This window comes from Zonotrichia albicollis, chromosome 7 (genome assembly GCF_047830755.1).
Source record: "Zonotrichia albicollis isolate bZonAlb1 chromosome 7, bZonAlb1.hap1, whole genome shotgun sequence".
Taxonomy (NCBI): Eukaryota; Metazoa; Chordata; class Aves; order Passeriformes; family Passerellidae; genus Zonotrichia; species Zonotrichia albicollis.
In genome coordinates this window covers 25257523-25277332 of record NC_133825.1, presented here as the reverse complement: position 1 = coordinate 25277332, position 19810 = coordinate 25257523, and the positions used below count along the sequence as shown (strand labels likewise).

At 38.1% G+C, this 19810-nt stretch overlaps 1 protein-coding gene across 1 annotated transcript in view; it reads left to right on the top strand.

Moving 5' to 3' along the window:
• Positions 1-19810, top strand: part of NRG3 (neuregulin 3) — a 339710-nt gene that overhangs the window by 251737 nt on the left and 68163 nt on the right. The gene's annotated exons all lie outside the window — the stretch shown is intronic.

The following is a 19810-nucleotide window of genomic DNA, read 5'->3' as shown; positions in this document are numbered from 1 at the left end:
TGCACTGAGAGCAGGGACATCAACCCTGCTGTGTTGGCAAAACATCACAAATCCTGAAATGCTCAGCTGAACTCAGTGACTTGGAAGCATCACGAAGCTGACTGCTGGAATGAAATGAAATGAAATTTTTTTCCTATTTCTTTTTTAATTTTTAACCATAAGAGAAAACTAAAAAAGAAAAGGAAGATGGCAAGAAAAGTTGTATGTATATATATATATATATATATATTTAGTATATATATTTAGTTTTGGGCTTGGCTGAGCTAGACCTTGCTTAGCTTTTTAATTTGGGACACTTTAGGTATATCTCAAGTGAATGAAATAATGCAACATTAGCAATCGGTCTCTTGGGTCAATAGTGTTCAGTACTTAGAAAATCTTTCTAAAATTCAGCAGAATTTTGATAGTTAATCCCTTATTCTTATGTCACACAAAATCCAGACCTTTCTATGCTTCCCTGCTGCACAGCATCTTCAAGATGGCCAAGGTGGATGAGATTTTTAAAAAAGGGCTTTTGTGAGAGTTTTCTCATTGCTCCTGTTGTTTTAAAGTTTTTTTCTATGTACTATCCAATTAGTTTTTGCTCAAGTGAAGAGACTTGCTAAAATGAATGCTAACGAGTCTTTGCTTGCTCAGAATAAGACCTCAAAGTCTCCTGTATGTTTTAGCTTTCCAGCTGAGTTTGTCCTGAAAATGAAAATTCCTGAAGCTTAAAGTCAGAATGGATTTACTAAGATGAGAATGAGACTTACTCAAACCTTAAAATAAAAATTACTCATGTGTAGAAGGGTCAAAAATAAAAAGGTATTAAAAGAGGTTTTCTCTTCCCTGTCATGACCCTAAATCAAGTGGTTTGGAACAACCAGGCTGAGTTCTTCCCATTTTGATCTTTTATATAAAAATGTTCCTTCTTATGTGCTGACATAAACCAAAATTTTTAGTAGTCACAGCTCATCTTTACAGCGTGCTTTACCTTCAACAACCCTTCATTGGCTGACAAGTTGCCTGTCAGAGCTTCAATCTTTAGAATTACTCCACTAAAATCACTCCAGAGATTCTCCAGTTTGATTAATCTGAGTAACATCTACACATTTTTCACTGATAAAATGTGTCTACTTTGCTTAATGAAAATTGGTCAGTTTTAGGGAGAAAACCTAATGTGTATAACTTGGAATCCTTTGCCAACATCTACATGTGCTGAAAACCACTTAAAGTTGATTGCCAGGGGAGAATTTGAATAAATTTGTTTTAAGGGATACGAAGTGCACATTGAAAATTTATGGCATGTACCTTCTGTTCTAGCTGCTGTGGGCTTTCGCTGTTTCTCTGCAGTCAGTGTCTCATTACAGCACAGTCCTGTCCTCAGCCCAAAATACGGGAAGAACAATATGAACGTGATTCACACCTATAATATCCTTCAGGGCCTGCAGATATTGGAGCTGACAAATAGTTTGGAGAGCAGGATGGCAGATGGCCTGTCTGAGCAGAAGAAAGAGCAGCAGCAAAGGAACTATTATTGCCAAGAGTGATAGTAAAGTTTAAAAAGTAGTAAATGAAGCTATGTACCAGGCATTAGCTAAGAGATTCTTCAGTTGTGTGGTCAGAGAACAAATTAATACTACTGCCTAACCACATCTTATTTTATTCTTTATACAAAATCCCTTACCAGCAGATTATATGTGGTAGGAGTAGATAAATATTTCAGCAGTACAGGATTGGCTCAAAAACACCTCAAATCCAAGTTGGGGAACACAAGACAAGCATTACGTTTTAGGATGAGTTTTGTGGGGATTTAATTGTGTAAGACAGTGGAGCAGCAGGGGTGGAAGGCCAGGAGGAGCAGGAGGAAAGTCATTCTCAGTGTGATGGATGTGGGCAAACTCCGTGTTCAGGTCTGCAGGGCCCTGTGTGCTGTTGCTGCCTTGGGCTCAGGGTCAGGGTCCGGCTCTGGGGTCAGGCACATTGCTGAGCAGGGACCTGGGGATGCTCTGAGGCTGCTCAGTGTCTTAAACTGCTGGCCATAAAAAGCTAGAGGGGAAAGAAAGGTTGGAATAGACACAGCTGCTTGATCAATGCCCTGGAATGTTAATCCCTAGGTGATGACCACAGGGTGCCCTGATTTATATCTGCTTTTCCCTAGGGCATGGTAAATTCAAAATGCCATTTACTGCCAGAGTTGTTAATGAGAGCTGTGTTCAGACAAGGCTGGCTTCTGGTACAGATTTTCAATCAAGAATTCAATTCAGAGCTCTCCTCTGTACCATTATTTTTATTTCAGCAGTTTTGATTGATAAAGACTAAAAAGCAATTGCATGAAGTTGTCAGGTTTGAGTGGGACTGCTTTGGTCATTCATTTTGTTCATGACAAAAAAGGCATACACAGAGGGGTTTTCCTTTGGGCAGAGTGTGGTATTTACACTGTAAAAATGAGATGTCAGAATAAGTGAAGTGACTGGGAAGCAGCAGTGTGTGCATCCTGCAGCAGTGACTGTGTAAAAGAACTGAGGATGTTTTATGTTTAGAGTGGGATGTGCTGAGATTCTGACATTGATACATATCTGGTTTTTTGTTGTTACACAAGCTGACTGACACAGGAGCTGCTTTTTTATTGATAGCAATTCACAAGAATGACAATTCCTTTCTGCTTTAGCACATGTTGGCTTTGAAAACAAATTGTGTGGCATGCTTTGGTCAAGGAGAAAAGTACTGCATTATCCGTGTCAATACTGGGAAATACATAATGTATTTTTCTGAAGAAGTTGGTCTGGCTGAGTAATTGTATTTTACATTTATCTGTAGACTTGAATCTGTTGTCCAGCAGTTTGATTGACTGATGCAGCTGCTGTTTGATATGCATCCAAATGTACTCTTTTATTTTGCACTTGTGTTATTATCCATAAATCTCTCAAGCTTTAGGTACTAGCAGCTGCACCAGTATTTGAATGTAAAATAATGTGTCTTCTCTGTAAGAATGCAAAATCTCTGACACAAAAGTAAAAAGTAAATAGAAAGTGCAAAATTATTAGAGGAGTTTTGGCAAATCTGTCGATATTTAATAATATGTAGGCTCCTATATGTCATGAGTAATTTTTTAAATTATACTTGTACTGTGTGAAAATTAACTTCTTAATACCTCTGAAATGCCCAGAAATAGATTAATGCTGCTGTAGATTTTCATAGATAGTTTTAGGGCTGGGAGGTCTGTCTTTCTCTTTTGTATCCCAAGTGATATTTTTAGTGTTTGCCTTGGTTTGAATATCTGAGTAGTGGGTAGGAAATCTGAGAACAAGCACTGGACTGGGAAGCTGGTAATGGACAGGAGGTAGGATGAAAACTGCTTGGTGAGATAGCAGCTGTTTATATCTGATTCCCTGTGCAGCTCCTGCTTGGCACAAGGAGAGGCACTGTTACTGGGAGATTTTACAAATCTGCTCAGGGCTGTGCAAGAACATTTGACCCCAAAAACAATACAGAATTTTCCTGCAATCTGTCTTTAAATTACATATGTGCATTGAGACTGAGTGCAGATCCTGCAAATGGGACAGAGTCCAGTGCGCAACCAACTCTATACAGAAATTCTGCTTCCTTGAGACTTCTTTCCTATCAAACCTATATGGTAGCTACTTTTTGGCCATTTTCAGAGTAGGCAATCTGGAAAACAAACTTCTATCTTTCATATGGCAGGGTAACTTGCAAGCTTTTCCTAGTTTGAGTATACCAGGAAAATTCGGAGACTGAGAAATGAGCATAGCAGAGAAAATGAGGGCTGTCAGTGTATAAATCTAAATGTTGCTGCAAAGCCCTGGATATGGATATGGAGTGTCCCATAAATTATATGCTTATTGCTAATTGCAACTGACAGTACTTTTAAATTACTATACCAGTTTCCTGACTGTATTATATGAGTTTTAATCCAGCAATTTCTGATTGAACTGATTAATTTTGTGCTGCCAAATATATTTTATGAAGTTTTAATTTGCTTGCAAGAAATTTATTTCATATGGGGCTGTATGACTTTCCAAGATTATTTCTGCAGTTTGTGTATGCTGTGCTGTCCTGTGGCTGAATGAGGAAATTCCCAAGCAAATTGGAAGTTATGTAGGTCAGGTTGTGGAAGCAGTTTAGCTGCAGCAGCACAGAGCTCAGCAAAAGCCAATTAATTTGCCTGCTGTATAAATACTGGTATGCCTGCCCCTCTCCCTAAAGAAGCAAAGCAATTTTGTCTATCTTCCACCCTCACAGGTGGAACTCTCACAGGTCCTTTTTCAACATAATTTGCATGTATTATTCACAGCCCAGTTTCTTTACAGCCTGTCTTTATTGTATTATTCTGATCTGGTTTGGGTGTGTTAGAAATCCAATGGCAAAAACACAAAGTTCAAGGTTAAGAGGGTGCTTTGGCCCATGAGAATATCTTCAAAAGTAAATAAAGAATAAATCTAGAGCATAATGAACTTGCAGAACTTTTATCACCATAAAATCACTTCAGGAAAAGAACTGGGTTGCTGTCTTCTATAAACTTCTCTGTGAGTATGTTAAATTTCCCTAATAAGCTTTTTTCATTATTGTCTAATTAACTAAAGTGTTCCGTTCTTATATTGCCCTTATGCTCTCAAAGCTCCTTTTAGTATTTGTGTTCAATAGTTCAACATGCCCTTTAAGAAATAAGTTTGCTTGATTTTCTAGTCTTTCATGTAAATCTCCATTCTGCATCATCTGTTGAAGTAAAGCTTTGTGTCTGTTGCATATAATTATAACATTAGTTTTGACCCAAGGGTTTAGCCAGAACTGAACCTTCTGTGAAATTAGCAGTTAGAAAAACAAGCTGGCAATAATACTTGAATATCTTTGATGCTATTATGTTTGCAAAAGAAGGAGCAAATTCTTCTGTCTGAGCAGAAGGAACTTGTTCACAACTGCAGCACTAAGGCTGCCAGAGAGGTGCCTTTATCACCATTTTTTCCTAGGCTCATACTCTGTCATATTGATATCACTCTCCCCATAAGTGAAAAAAACAACCAGAATAGTTTTCTAACCCGTTTGTCTGCCTTTTTTTTTTTTTAATGTGCCATATATCTGAGCTAAAATATAACACTTTTTTTTTTTTTATTTAATCTGGTCATTTAAAAAAAGTCTATTAACGTCACCAAATCTTACAGTTGTGCTCTCAGATGGGCAAAATATCTCTCATTTCTAAATATCTGTGTCACTGCTGATTGATTTCCTTAATACACTTTGCACAGCTGTAGCAAATTACTTTTTTTTTTTCCTAACTCACACTTTATGCTTGTAAATGCTCTTGAAAAATCACTGAGAGCTGTGTGGAAGCTGCTATTGTAATAATTGTAACCAGTTGTATAAAATTATGCTGTCATGCTGTCTTTTCCAATTAAACTTATAACATTTTTGTATGGGATTTAAAAATCTATATAGTAAATTGGAGGGAATGGGTCCTTGACATTTCTATTAAAAGGCACATTATATTTCTTCATGGCATAACTTGGGGAAAAAAAAATGTCAGCAGCCAGCCTTTTTTTTCCAAGATGAAAATGCACTAAAATACACCATTTAACAGTGGAGTGCAGGCCAGAACAACTGCAAGGATTGTACCTTTCCATCACAAGTAGCATCATTCCCAGCTGCATTGAGCACTCCCTTGAAGGGAAGGACCAGCACACGGAGCTGGGATGTGCTGTGTGTGCTGGTACCAGCACCTCCTGCTGCCCCCAGTGGCTTCAGTTTTGCTTTCTTTGCATTCCAGGGGAGAATGGGGCAGTGGCTGCTGTCCATTCTCATGTCTAACATCTCTGCTGTTCCCCTTGAAGCAGGGGTGAGGTCATGGCAGAGCAGAGCATCCTGACTCTGAAACTTTAGCAACCCCTTAAAATGCCACTGCCACCCTTCTCCTGCTAGCATGTGTAAAAAACTGGGAAGCCATGTTCCATGTGTGGGATTTTATACAAAAATAAACAGAGGCACAAAGAGAGAGCAGGCTGAATTCAATGGCCATGGGCAGAGAAAGCACAACCTTGGAAAAGCAGTGAATGGGATCCAAAGCTATGGAGTCCTGTAACATTAACTTAGCTGAGATGGATGCTAATTAATCTCATTCATCTTACTCATCATGGTGGAGTTTGATTTGTAGTATTATTCCTATGGTTACTTTTCCCTTGTAGTCTAGATGTGTTTTATTTAGTAGTGTCCAGTTAGATGTGGTGTATTTTTAGTGTATGTATTTCATAGAAATAACCTGCTCTCCCCATCCCCATTCTGGGGATGTCCGAAGGCAGGAACTGGAAGAATGATATCTAGTTTGCTCAAGAGAGAAACATTTATCCTCAAAATGGCAATTTCTTAAGAAAATGTTTATAAACAATGTAAGTGTTTTGTTTTGGTTTACTTTGTTATTTTGCCCTGCAGTGTGTTTAATTTTGTTAAAAGCAGCCTAATGGGCTATAAGAAAATGAAAATGTGCAATTGCAGAGCAGCTAATCAGGCTTCATCACAGTGGCACTGACTTCAAGTCAGGCAGGCTAGGGCTGTTTGTCTTTTTTTATGGCATTTGTCATTTCTGTCTGTCTTGACACTTACTAGAGATTCGTATATGACTCTATCACTGACTGAGATTATCTTCTAGAAAGAAGGTTCATGTTGCAGGCCTCAACTCATATTCATTCTTCAGCAAGCATTTCTTCAGGTATTGTGATTGTTGTCAGGCAAATATTCACCAGCTCCTGTGTAATTACTCTGCATATATTTAAAGTTGCTGCAGTTGCAGACTGAACAGGAAAGAGAAGTCAGCGAGACATCAAAATTTCTATTGTAAGTTGTCCAAGCATTTAAACAGCATTAGAAAAAATAACTAAAAGAAAAGAAAGAGAAATAAAAATGTATTTGTGTATAATGTCTGTGTTTAGCACCTACACAAAAGACAGAGAAAAGCACAGCATATGACTGAATTTCTTGTGTGACTACGTGTGTACGTAACCTGTAATTACCGCAATGTGATTTTTTAAAAGTTGCTTTCAGAAGTGCAATCTTAAGTCCTCTGTCTTGAGTTTTATATTCCTTTCTAAAGCCAAAATATTTTTATTCTAAAAGTTGTTCCTCACTGCAGATCTCGGTTATAGGAAAGAGTTAGATTTTAACCTGTTTTGATTTACTTTATCTGTAAGTTGTCACGCAAATATGACGGGAACACATTTTCTCCATTACATTCTCTCTGGTTTATAATTTGAGATAAAATCTATTTAGTTGGGGAGACATTTCCTTCATAGGCAGAAGGGATTTAAGGAAAATCTCTGGCTTCATTGTGACGGTTTGGAGTGCCAGCCAGGAGAGTCCTTGCTGCTCCTCTTTGGGTGAACTTGCACTTTTTAGGGCAGACCTGGTGTTCTGTACCATGAGGATCTGACTCAAGGGCTCTATCATAGCTTGTTACCTCCTTCATGTTGGTAATGGATGGAGGGATTTGGTTTGTGTCTGGTGATTCTCACAGCACCTATAGGTACATGATATATTTTTGGCTCTTTTACGATTCTGTATTTTATAGGAATGTAGGAAGGGGTGGTGGAAGGAGTGATCAGGTTTTTTTAAAAAATATTTGAATGCCATTCTTTGAGTGAAATATTGCTGATCCAGTACAGTAATTGATAGATGTTCCAATGCCTGTCAGGAAATTGCAGCTCTATGGAATGATGGCCTGGGAAATATGTCAGAGATGTCATTGGGTCTATAAATACACCAAGTGGATAAATATAAAGGAAATATAAGAATGATTGAAGCTGAAAGATAATGTTTGTGCAAGAATGAATGGGTTTAAGTTGGTGCTGTATAAATTTAGACTGAAAACCAAAGGAAAATTCTTACATATTAGAAAAAGCTGGTTTTGCACCTGGAAGCTTAAGATGGCTTTAAGGCCTCAGATGGACAGCATAATGTGATCCTACAGGTGGCTCAGATGAGCTGCCTTCTGCAGTTGCTGGATCTCCAAAGAAATTTCCCCATGAGAATACAGCCTCCAGCTGTTGGTGCCCTGTGAGCTTTCTGCTAATGCAGCTGTTTGGCAAAAATGGGAGTAGACATCTCAGAAAAATGGAGCAAATATATATAAATATATATAAAGATATATTTTATATATATATATATATATATATATATATAAATATATATGAATGGAGCAAATGTATGTGTCTGAGAGCTGACCTGAAGCACCTGGCAGGAGCAGGAACAGCAGTGTCAGGGAAGAACCAGCTGCAGGAGCACAAGGTGTTGCAGGACTATGATAATTCATGTGTGTCTGTGCTTCCATGCACCAATAGCTGAGTGCAGGTGTTCCTGCTGCAGCCTGGCTGAACGTGGGAATGTGAGGCTTGGGGCAGGAATCATTTGTCCCCACTACCTAGATGTTACCCCAAAAATTTTCAAGAGTGCTTAAGAGGTATGAGTCTGAGATGACTGGTTGCCAATTTGAAAGTGACTTTAACTTTGTTTTACAACTGTAAAGGCATTGACATCTTTTACAAAGATATTTAGCTGCTGAAGTTTGTTTTTAATCATATGTTAAGCTCTCTTTTCTGTTTTATTTAAGAGAAGAGAATCTCTAATCCTCAGTGGAAAGGCATTTGACAAATGAAAAATAGAGCTGGTTTTTCAGTTTAAAATTTTCTTGAAAGTACACAGCTGCAGAACAAAGGAGGGGACAGCAGTTTGCAATGGACAATTGTTTTCCTTTGAGGGAACAGTGTTGCTGCTGCTTGAAAATCTCTGATATTACAAGCTACTGAATTCTTCACAAACATGTCTGGAGAAAAATCTTTGTTTTTATCTGCATAGTAGGCAAAGGTAATGGTTTTATAGTAAAGCAGGAAATTTGCTTTTTCATTGGTGCCGGGGTGTTTACTGATCCATTATAAAGCTGCTCAGAAATGTAAATACCTGTTTCTGCAGCTGCTGCTGTTGCCATCTTAAGCAGCAGTACAGTCCCTTGTTTCACACTGATTTCAGACCATATTTGAATTAATGGACTGAGGAAGCAATAGGATGAGATTGTTGTTCTGTACAGCAGTCTGGGGTAAAGGACTGCTGCTGGTAAATGTGGTGAGTGGAGCAGCTGACTGGGAAGATCTGCAGCCAGAGTCCCACAAAATACAGATAACAGAGATAATGGCACAGCCTTGCAGCTCCTTGGAAAGGCAATATTTCTCCTTCTTTGAATATTCTGGAAAAGGGAGGATTTGGATCAGTAGAATATTCTAGAGCACTGTTTTCTGCTGTTTTCTGACCCAGCCATGTTCCAAAGCAAAAGTACCTTGGCAATCTGATTGATGAACTTGGTTGGAGTGACGCAGGGGGAATCCACTCACTGAACACCAACCTTGGGCTGCCTGCTTGGCATCTCCTTGCCATTGTAAGGGGACTTGACTTTCTTACTGATTATAACACCTTTGTATCCCTTTCACAACCCTGCCACTAGTGAAACAGTAAAAGAGATGTGTAACTAGAGAAAAAAGAGGTAATAGCTGGACTTCCTGATTTTGAAACCATACACAGGCAAAATAAAATTTTGAAAAAAAAAAAAAAATTGATGACACTCAGTTTAGCACACTCAGTTTCCCAGATCTTGCTGTGAAACCATAGTTTTCATCTCAGGTCAGCAGCAATTCTGCTTCAGTGGGGTTTGGAGCAGAGGCTGGAAAATTGTGCTGCTAAACTTTGGCACCTTTTCCCCATCCTTTAGGTTAATTTTCCTGCTGATCTTATTCGCTACCTGAAATTGCAGCCCTCAAGTATAAATCCCAGCAGAAGTGTGTCTTTGTCTCTTTTCCCTTCACGTATTGAGCTTTGTGTGCATATTACAGTGTGTTTCACACCTCTATGACTATTTCCTCTGTAATGATGCCATTGTAGAAAATAGAGATTTTTCATGGAGGATTCCAGCACGGCAGCCATGGTCTTGTCAATTGTGAGGTCACTTGCCAGTTTTGCCTCAATCTAGCAGGCTAAGTTGGCAGATAAAATGCAAGTCCATTTAGCCCACTTTAGTGTCAATGTAACTGTGTTCTGAAATGAATGAATTCACAATGCAGTTTCATATAAGGAAAATAAAATAAAAATGTCCATAGGTAGTAGGATTTCTTGTTTTCCTTCTGAAATGTTGATATATTATCTATTTCTCTTGTAATTTGAAAGCATTTTCTTCTTTTTGGGTCCCATACACCTTTGGTTTTCTGACTTCTTAAGAAGATAAGATCTTTCAGTACAGTATCCTGTGCTTCTGCTAGAAATAGCTTGTAGTGTTTCCTAGAGATTTGCTCAAACTGTGAAGGAAGGTGCAGAGATGGAGCCAGGCATGGAAAAGGAGAGCTCTTCTTTCTACATCAATGGTTTGTAAAAATTGAATAGCCCTAATAGGAGTTAAAAGATGTGACTGCAGCTCATAACTTTGTTCTGAGCAAATTCCTACTGATTTGAAACAAACCACAAAAAAAAAAAAAAAAGAAAAAAAAGAAATCTACAAATCAGGTTGTATTATTTTATTTTATTTCCATTTCCTAGACTATCCTAGAAAACTAATTTGCTTGCTGACACATCCAGTTTGTTGCAGTGGAAAAGAATACAGACTTTCCTTTTGCCTTGCATTTGTTTGTCAAAATAATTTATGCCCTAGTAGTAAGGTCTTATAAGGGAAACATTGTATTCCTCAATATTCTTAAGATCTAATTCAGAGTAAGGTAAAGTGTCTCAAACCTGGAAAGGAAAAGATCTTTGATGGGGAATGTTCTCTGAGATTTATTGGGAACTATTAAATTCTTTGAGGCACCTTAAAGTTTGTGGAAAGGAGATGAAACACGAAGAAGGAAAACAAGTGCCCTTTGATCATCTGAAGGTCAGGTTTTACTGAGGCATCTCATGGGAGACAGGTCATAGCAGCTCTTTCGGTCTTCTGTGAAGTCCTAAGTTGCACATTCATGTAAGCCACTTTGCCTAGATTTAAATAGTAGTTTGTGTTTATGAAGGTGGTAGCATGAATTTCCCCCTTTTGCTCCTTTTTGCCCCATGCTGGTCTGTGTGTGTGCTGCAGTAGTGGTGAGCTGGCCTGGGTGTCACTGCCTGTGCTGCAGGCACCAGCACGAGGCTTCATCCTGGTGGTTCTGGCTTGCATATGCTCTCTGCACAGGCAATTCATTTGTTTGAATGGCTCTGAGAGAGCAGTTACACTCCAGGAGTTTAATATTTGTGTATATGGGGCCCTTTGGCACCATTCTCACATTACATGCCTAACAATTAATTGCAGTGCATCCCCATATACAAATGAGGGCAAACAGCAGCTTTCATTTTGCTGCTCACTGTAGGTGATTCTGGGTTGTGTGCACATCATGCACTTTTGTTCCAATATGCAATTTTTTATAGCTGGTGATAGCTGCTAATGATTCTTTTTATCACAACCCTGTCTGCTTTAAATCTCATGGATGAGTCATATTGTTCATGCCCAACATTAAGGATTTCAGACCACCTTTGTTATGGGTATTTATAGTAGTTAATGTTCTAATGTAGTCATGGTAGTAAAGGATTTGAACCCTTAACAGTGTTCAAACAGAGAAGCAGTTAAGTAATTTTCCCATTGTTTCCTCCATATCTGAAGTCATAAATTCATGGCTTGCATCTAAAATTACACAAGATGCCCAGAGGAAAATCTGAAGAAAATCATTTCTTGCCATTCATTTTTGCTGTTACTTGGTTGCTTACATTATTAGCTAATCACTTGTAAGCAGAATATATTTCTATAAGCAAGGCAGGATAGGCATGGCAAAAAGCCATGATTGCATTTGCATGACTGCCTGGTATGGGACATTATTTATCGCACTTTCTGTGGGTCATAAACACACATTGATCTGATGCTGTCAGGATATGTGTGTCAACACCCATGGTCAAATAGAATGGCATCATTTGCAGCTCCAGGTAGGAGAGACATAATTTCCTTGGTGCCTTGATACCTCAGCTCTGTAGCTTTCACATCTCAAAAAAAAAAATCAGTATCTCACCTGAAAAATCTGTCATTTCTGACACAGCGCTCTGTGCACTGCAGAGCTTTGTCCAAGTCACAGTGCTTCCCATCAGGCCTGCCTTGCTATTGATTAGCTTGAACAAATCATCCTCAGATGTCAAGAAAACATTTTGGCTTAGAGGAAAACAGAGCTCTTCTGTTCCCATCTTCTGATGGGGGCTTGATGTCATAAACAAGCTGACAATTGCCAGTGTATTTCGATTAGGACTGCTCATACAGTGCACCAACCTCAAAGGACTGAGTTTGGCAAAGGCACCTGGTAAGGGACTTTAGAGAGCACTCAGATTGGAGTACTGAAGCAGTCTGTCCTTCAAGGAGCCTTTTTATGAATCTGAAAACACTCTATGGCAAAATATTCACCTGATGTGTCTGTGTTTACTCACCAGCTTTAAATAAATTGTTTCTATAGAATCACGAGGTGTATTGATAGAAATTTTTCAGTTAGCAAAAAGAAACCAAAAATGTAGTTTCTCTAGCACTTATACGTACCTGAGTTTTTTTCTCTGTAATGTTTAACACCACATAGAGCATGAATGCAGAGCCAGCTGTGCTGTGTGTGTGCATGGCTTGCACACTGTGAGGACAAGCAAAGGTGCAGCAGCTTTTCAAAAGAAACCACAATGCTGCAGTTGAGTTATAAAATTATTAGAGGGGCTTAGCATTGAGAAAAGGAGAGGTGTGCCCAGGTCAGTTCCTTGCTATACATTTTGTAGGCATGGGAGAATTGCACAGTAATGGGAGTATTTTTGTACACTGTCATTCTGTGTTTCCTCCCTTGAATCATAAGAGATGTTGGCAAAAGACTGTGTTTTCTGATAAAGCTCACTGAATAGTCTTTAAAGCTTTCAAGTATGTATCCCTGTGAAATTAAAAGGAATAACAAATAGAGGTGATTCTGCTCTTCTTCCTAACCAAATAGGGCAGATCTACATAGCTGAGAACAATCTCTTTCAGATCAAACACTTTTAAGCATCCCACACTTGTGGGTTGCTTATCTGCAGCTGGATCTGAGGCATAAAGGCACTTTCATGCCTTGTTTCCTAGAGAAAGGACTCAGTAAATTTGGAAGAGCGTTGGTGGTTTTGGTGTTAAACTTGTGATGGTTCAGGAGGGTGGGTTGAGAGACTCCTGACATGCAGAAATACTTTCCCATAAGACAGTAAATTTGATAAAAAAATGATAAAATTATGATTAAAACTTCATGCTCTTGTATTGTCTTCTGAGCCTGTAACACAGAACTGCTGGAAATGAGACTCAGTAATGCAACAGCTTAGACTATGTGTGAAAAGAATGTGCAGAGTAATTGGAGTAAGCTAAAGTAATTCTCTTTCCTCATCCTAAGTAATTTAATATGAGGCAACATAAGAAACTGTACAGCAAATAGAGTTGTTAGTGTCAAAATTGGATTCCTAAAGACAAGTAGATCTCCAAGTCATCGTACACAAAACCCAGCATCTTTCTAAAAGGTCTGAGTCCTACATCTCTGAGTGTCTCGAGGTCTTTGCTGCAAATCTCAGACCAGCTAACTAGGCAACAAAGTGTGGATATCAATAAATATGTCAACATCCCTGTCCTTGGAGATGTACAGTGCACAGCTTCTAAAACCTTCACTTAATATTCTAAAATCTTGGTGTAAATACCTGCACTGTGCTTCTGCCTGTTTGTTTTTTGATGGCAGTAGACCTAAATTACTTGAAACATTAGGGAATAAGGCTGTGGGTTGTTTTTATTCTCAAAAAATTATGTACATTCCTTATCCTGAAGTTGAAGAAAGTAATTAGTTCTAAGAAATTGACAAAACCTACGGAATTTTCTATGCCTTTAGAGAGCAGTAAACAGGATTGCATCTGAAACATTTTCTTGTAGTAGGCAAGTGAAGGACAGCTTAATGATCTGTGGAAGGAATAAAGTAACATTTAGCGTGAAAAATGTTTATTAAATGTCACATGTTCATAAGATGAGGGAGCTATTAGCAATCCATTTAATGTTTCTGTGAGGCTGGTTATATTTTACAGACCCATATTACCAAACACCCATTTGGAAATAATAGTGTGAAAATCCCTATAGGAATTTCTAAGAAACTCATAGGCTTATCCCACTTTAACAGACATTTTGTATCAGTTATTTAACCAGAACAGGATTTTTTCACCTACAGAATATTGCAGTCAAGTGAAATATTTTACACCTATGACAAGATAAATAATCTAATTCATACACATGGTTCCAAAAACTTTCCAGATCACATGTTTTGGAAGTAATAAATGTGCTTTTTGGGTTTTGACAGTAAAAATTATTCCTTTTCCCTCTCCTATTTAGCTTTATGAGACCTTGTAGCAACATAGCTGGGAAAGAACCATTTCTGCCAGTCTAGAGGCATTTCCAAGGGACTCTGCACTACCAATCATGCCAATTGCTACTGAAATTCAGTGGAACTGCTTAATGACTGAGAACATCGAAGCCCAACACAGATAAATGCATTTAATCCCATTTCCAGCATTCCTCCAGATAAAGGCAGGTCCATGTGCAGCAGCAGCAGCGTGATGCCTCTGTGCAGACCTGGAGCAGGATTTCAGGCAGGACAAGTCTGGGCTCTGCAGGAACCTTTGTGTTAATGAAATGACACGGATGGATAGAAGAATGTATTTATCCATAGCCCAGTTCTCCCAGTGGTTCCTCAGTTGTGACAGTGCTGCAGTCACCTGCCATGCAGTTGAGACTGTGGGACAAATGCAGTCATTGTCATTTCTGCTGTGGAAGCCCAGGAAAAGAATTCAGAGTTGTATAAGTAGGTCACACAGCTGCATCAGTGTTCTGTCTTTGTGTGGTCCTTGGCACAATCAGAAAACCTGGTGTATGGGATTGGCCTTTTAGATGGGAATGTAAAGTGGATGTAGTGTGTGGAGCCAGGAAGGGCAGGGGTGTGAAAGAAACTTTACAGGAGATATGAGAGGCTTTGGTAACATAAAAACAAAATTACATTTTTTGCAATTACTGTGCTAACACGGGTTTGCTGATGTGTCAAAACTGCATAATATCAGAGAAACCTTGATTTTTCTGGCAGTATTTATCAGACTGACTGGTTATAGTAGCTTATGCTGGTGTCAGTAATCAAGTAACCAGACTGAAATGTGCAATGTTTACTGCAGGCCCGCGTGCCGGGGGAGGCTGATCTGACTGTGATCACACAGGTTTATCATTCCCACATATATTTAGAGCAAACCTCATAAATAATCTTGTCACCATCAGCTATGAGGTCTATCAGGCAGCTTCATTTGCATTTGACACTTTTCATAGAAAAAACAGGATTACATTTTTAGCAAATACAGTAAGAAAACATCTCCCAGTTGTCTGAGTGGAGACAAAGTGTTTGGTGTGGACATCCTGTTTATTTGCTGCTACTCTGGGATGAATTAAAGTCCTTGTATGTGTTGAACACTTGTGTTGATTTATGAAGGCTAAGAAAATCAGTAAAAGTATGTCCCAATACAGCAGCAGCATTTAATATCTACCTGCTTCCTCATCTCATTGCTGAAAAAATGGGTTATTGAGGGAGAAATAAAACTGCTGCATTTGTCTGACACCTGATGATAAACATTTTTGCCTGAATCTGATAAAGTTCTTAAATACATTCTGCAGGTACGTGCTTAATAAGCTTAAAAATATAGTATCAATAGGCTGCTCACTGATTTGAAATTAGACATGTTTATTTCTTCTGCTGAATTTATAGCTATAGCAGTAAAAATTAATCAGCACTGATTTACAGTATTGTGAATATCAGTACAGATTGCTTATGCTGCTTGGTGAGACTGAGTCCTTTCCATTAATATCAAACATAGTGCCTCAAAGAGAAGTAGCTTATTTTATTAGCTGCAGAGGTAATTTAAGATCTTAAAAATTAATTGAAAAGAGACAAGCTTAATCCTCTGAGTCTGCATGCTGCAGGTGAGGTAAATAGTTGGAGTTTCCAAGTTATCTTGAACCTGAATGTGGGAGCATTGCTATTATTTATTTACAGAAGCTTGAAACAGTCCTTCCTCTTCTGCAATGAAAATCACAGCCACAGGCTTTAGTCATTCACAGGAAAATAAAATCAATAGTTTATTCCATTATTCAGCACTGTGTATAATTTGTATAACAAGAAGCTTTAATAGATGTTTTTCAAGTTTTCCTTGGTTATGGAATTGATTGTGGGTGAGGGGATCTTATGGACCCCTCCTAGGCTGTATTATAAATCTTTCCACAGCCACACAAATACTCGTAGCAAGCCTAGGGTTTTTTCCCTCCTTTGTATTTTTTTTTCTTTACAAATACATGGATAAAGCAATTAAGTTTTACATTTTGTCTTAAGTATTTGCTTTTGTACATTGAGGACTTCAAGGACTTAACTGCATCTATGCAGATTTGGAGTGTAAATGTTATTTCATTGTTTACACTGAGAATTTAGCAGATAGTGAAATTCCTTCTATAGATTTATTGCCTTCTTTCTAAGTTGTTATCATTTCTTTAACTGTGATTTGTCATTTCATCTAAAACAGACCAAGTATCTTGTAAGGGATGTATGGATGTATGATTTTCATTATTGTGTCTAGACATAGATGGAGTAAATTACCAAAATATTCTGTATACTTACTATTACACCAGTTAACTTGTAGTGAATAGCCTATCTGTTGCCAGGGAAATTTTTAATCTGGAAAAATTTTAGTAGTCCTGTTTATCAGAGAGGGTAAAAGGAAGATCCAGGTATTAGCTGATTCAAGATCATTCTCAGGATTTAGTCTGATCCATTTTTAAATGTCTCAGAGAGGGAAGTTTCTGCCATGTGTTTCAGTGAAGATATTTTAAAAATCAGTGGTTGAATTAATGTGATTTTATGACTCTGATTCCCCTGAACAGCTTCAATCAATTTTCCAACCCCACCAAACATTTTGAAGAGTACTTTTGTGTAAATTAATTACAGAAACTAATTATTAGAATCTCTCTGAAGCAAACAGTGAAATCAAATGTTGTGCTCTTTAATAACTCAGATTTTAAAATACATTATTACATGCTGTTGTTTTTTCTTTTTGATATTAAAAAAAAGCCCAACAAAACAACCAAACTCTGAGAGCATTGGTCAGTTTACCCATGAGGAGAGAATATAGAGGCAAGGAACCCTTTCTACTGAATAGACAAATCCCTTGTCCCATTATCTGTGTGCTCACATGTAAAATGTAGCACCAAAAATAATAGGCTTCAAAGAAACCTGTAGTTTCATATATATATATATATATATATATATATATATATATATATATCAGTAACTGATTATGGTTTTTGCTTCATTAGATATACAAATAGGCTGATAACCATGTGCTGCCAAACATTATAAAGCACAATGGATAAGAGAACAGCAGTTTATCTTTAGCTAGTGTCCCAATTGAGCTGCTTTATGAATGGCAGGATTTTCCTTTATTTCAGACCAAGTTTTATTGGTCTAATATTAAAAGTAGAATTTAGTCCTCTTCCTTCCTGACAGATAATCTGTTCAGAGTACTTGAGCTGTCCCAAGGTAGCTCCCAGCACATTATCATGTTGCATTTTGTGGTCAAGACAATCATCTACCAAGGACAATTTAACAACTCTTATGAGTTTATTTGAAGCGATAAATTTCATTTGCAGAGGAAAATACTTTGCTGTTGCTCTGATTTCCTAAAGTTGTCTTTATGCCAAAGTCACCTTGTCCTTAGAAAGGGTAAAAATGTCTGTAGAGGTTTATAATGGATACTTTCATGTCCATGATTTTTCAGTTAGATTTACATGTTGAGTTTATATTTCTGTTCATAGTGTTAATATGACTAAGAAAAAAGCTGCAGCAAACCACAATCCAGACACAGGGCAGTGTGTTGTTTTGTGGAGCACTAATAAATTAATCCATTAGTGACTGCAAATTTATTTTCTCTTGTCCTCGTTATCAAGTATTCACAGGTGTGTTTGTATTTAGCCAGTCTAAATTAAAAGGGCTTTAATACTAGCAACACATTACCATAGTGCCAGGACCACAAGGCACAGTATTTTTCCCACATCAACATGAAAATGGAGAAATACTGATAAAATAAAAAATAAAAGTGAATAATCTTCCTATCTGAGAAATATATTAGTTTCTAAGAACATAGCAATACCAGAAAGAAAGAAGAAACCACAATAACAAAAGTAAAATACAGTCACATTATTTGGTTAATGACCCCATCTTGTGGAGCAGCACCCACGCTTCAGCACATTTATAGCTCTCATATGCATTTTTTTTGTACCAGAGTCCATTTGCTGACAATGAATTAGTTGGCATTGCATTTGCTGTGTCCAGGGAAGTGCTGTGCAGGCTGTTCATCACCAGGGCTGCACAGCAATAGAACAGTTCTTTGTCACACCATGAATTGCAGGGTCAATACTTCACATTTTAGTGTTTGGTTCAGTCTCAGGTCACCACAACAGCTCACATCCCCCACCAGACCTGCTGGGAGAGTTTCTTGCTGTTGGTAGGAGGGGAGAAAGCCGTCTCCAAAGCTGGAGCCTGCAGAGTCACTGATTTGCACCACAGCAGTGCCAGTGAGAGCATTCACTGGTGCCTGGTCACCAAGGGGCAGTGATGGCCATAACCAGAGCCAGGGTGTGCTGATCTGCCAGAGTTACCATTTCCTTGCTTTCTGTTCCCAAAGAGCTGCTCACAGGGCTTGCTGAGCTACTGCTTGATCGGCAGCTTGGATATTTTTTTTGTAAAGGTTTATCCCACTGGACATCCTTTTATCGTAATCTGGGGAAATCAGCTTTGTCAGCAGTATATAGTGTGCTGGTTGCTGAAGTTGTGTGCACGTGAGATATTAAAAATAAATCACCTGATATGTTTCCACACTTTCCAGCTGAACATGTTTCCCAGGAAGGTTCCATATATCTTTGATTCTCACCTAAGTATAAGCCACTCAAATATGAACTGAAATGCCTTTTTTCATCCTTTTAAAGGAAAAGTATATTTTGTATCTATTTTTTGAGGAAGTGATTTTTAACCATGTTGGTGAACTCAAAGGGAGAATTGTATGTTGCAAATGGAAAACAAGTAGAGAAGGTGCATAGCCACGTTAGGAAAGAAGAAAATTTTTTTCAGCTGTTGTACATAGACTTAAGATGATGATACTATATGGTCTTCCTCCATGTGTCAATATCTTTAGTTCCTTGGAGACCAGATTATGGTGCTTTGGTCTCTGCTGTCTGTTTTTAAAGTAAGGAATTTTCTACTGCATTTTGATCTGATTTACAGAAGGAATCAAAGGTGTGAATTGCATGTAGATAACGTTTGCAGATTTCACAGGTACAGAAAATTAGGGAAAAAAGCTACAAATCTTTGTAAATATAATATGTTTGATGCACTTTTCATATATCTCATGCTTTTATAAGAACTCCATTCCACATCCCTGTCAAATGTGCTAGGGATGTTTGTAAATGATATTTGTATGTGAGTGCAGGAATACAGATTAGAAGATCATTATATGGAATACATATATGCATGGTTTTGAGTCATGTATTTTCAAAAGGAAAGATTCATTTGTCACTAAACTTGCATAATGTGCCTTCCCTAACACCATGCTAACAAGGTGTTTATGCCATATACCATCATCTTGTGTTCTTTACTTTTGGGGTACATGAAAATAAAGCGTGGAGCTTATCAGCTGTTCTATAAATTTGTATGCTAAGTGAACTGAGCAAGCTGATGCT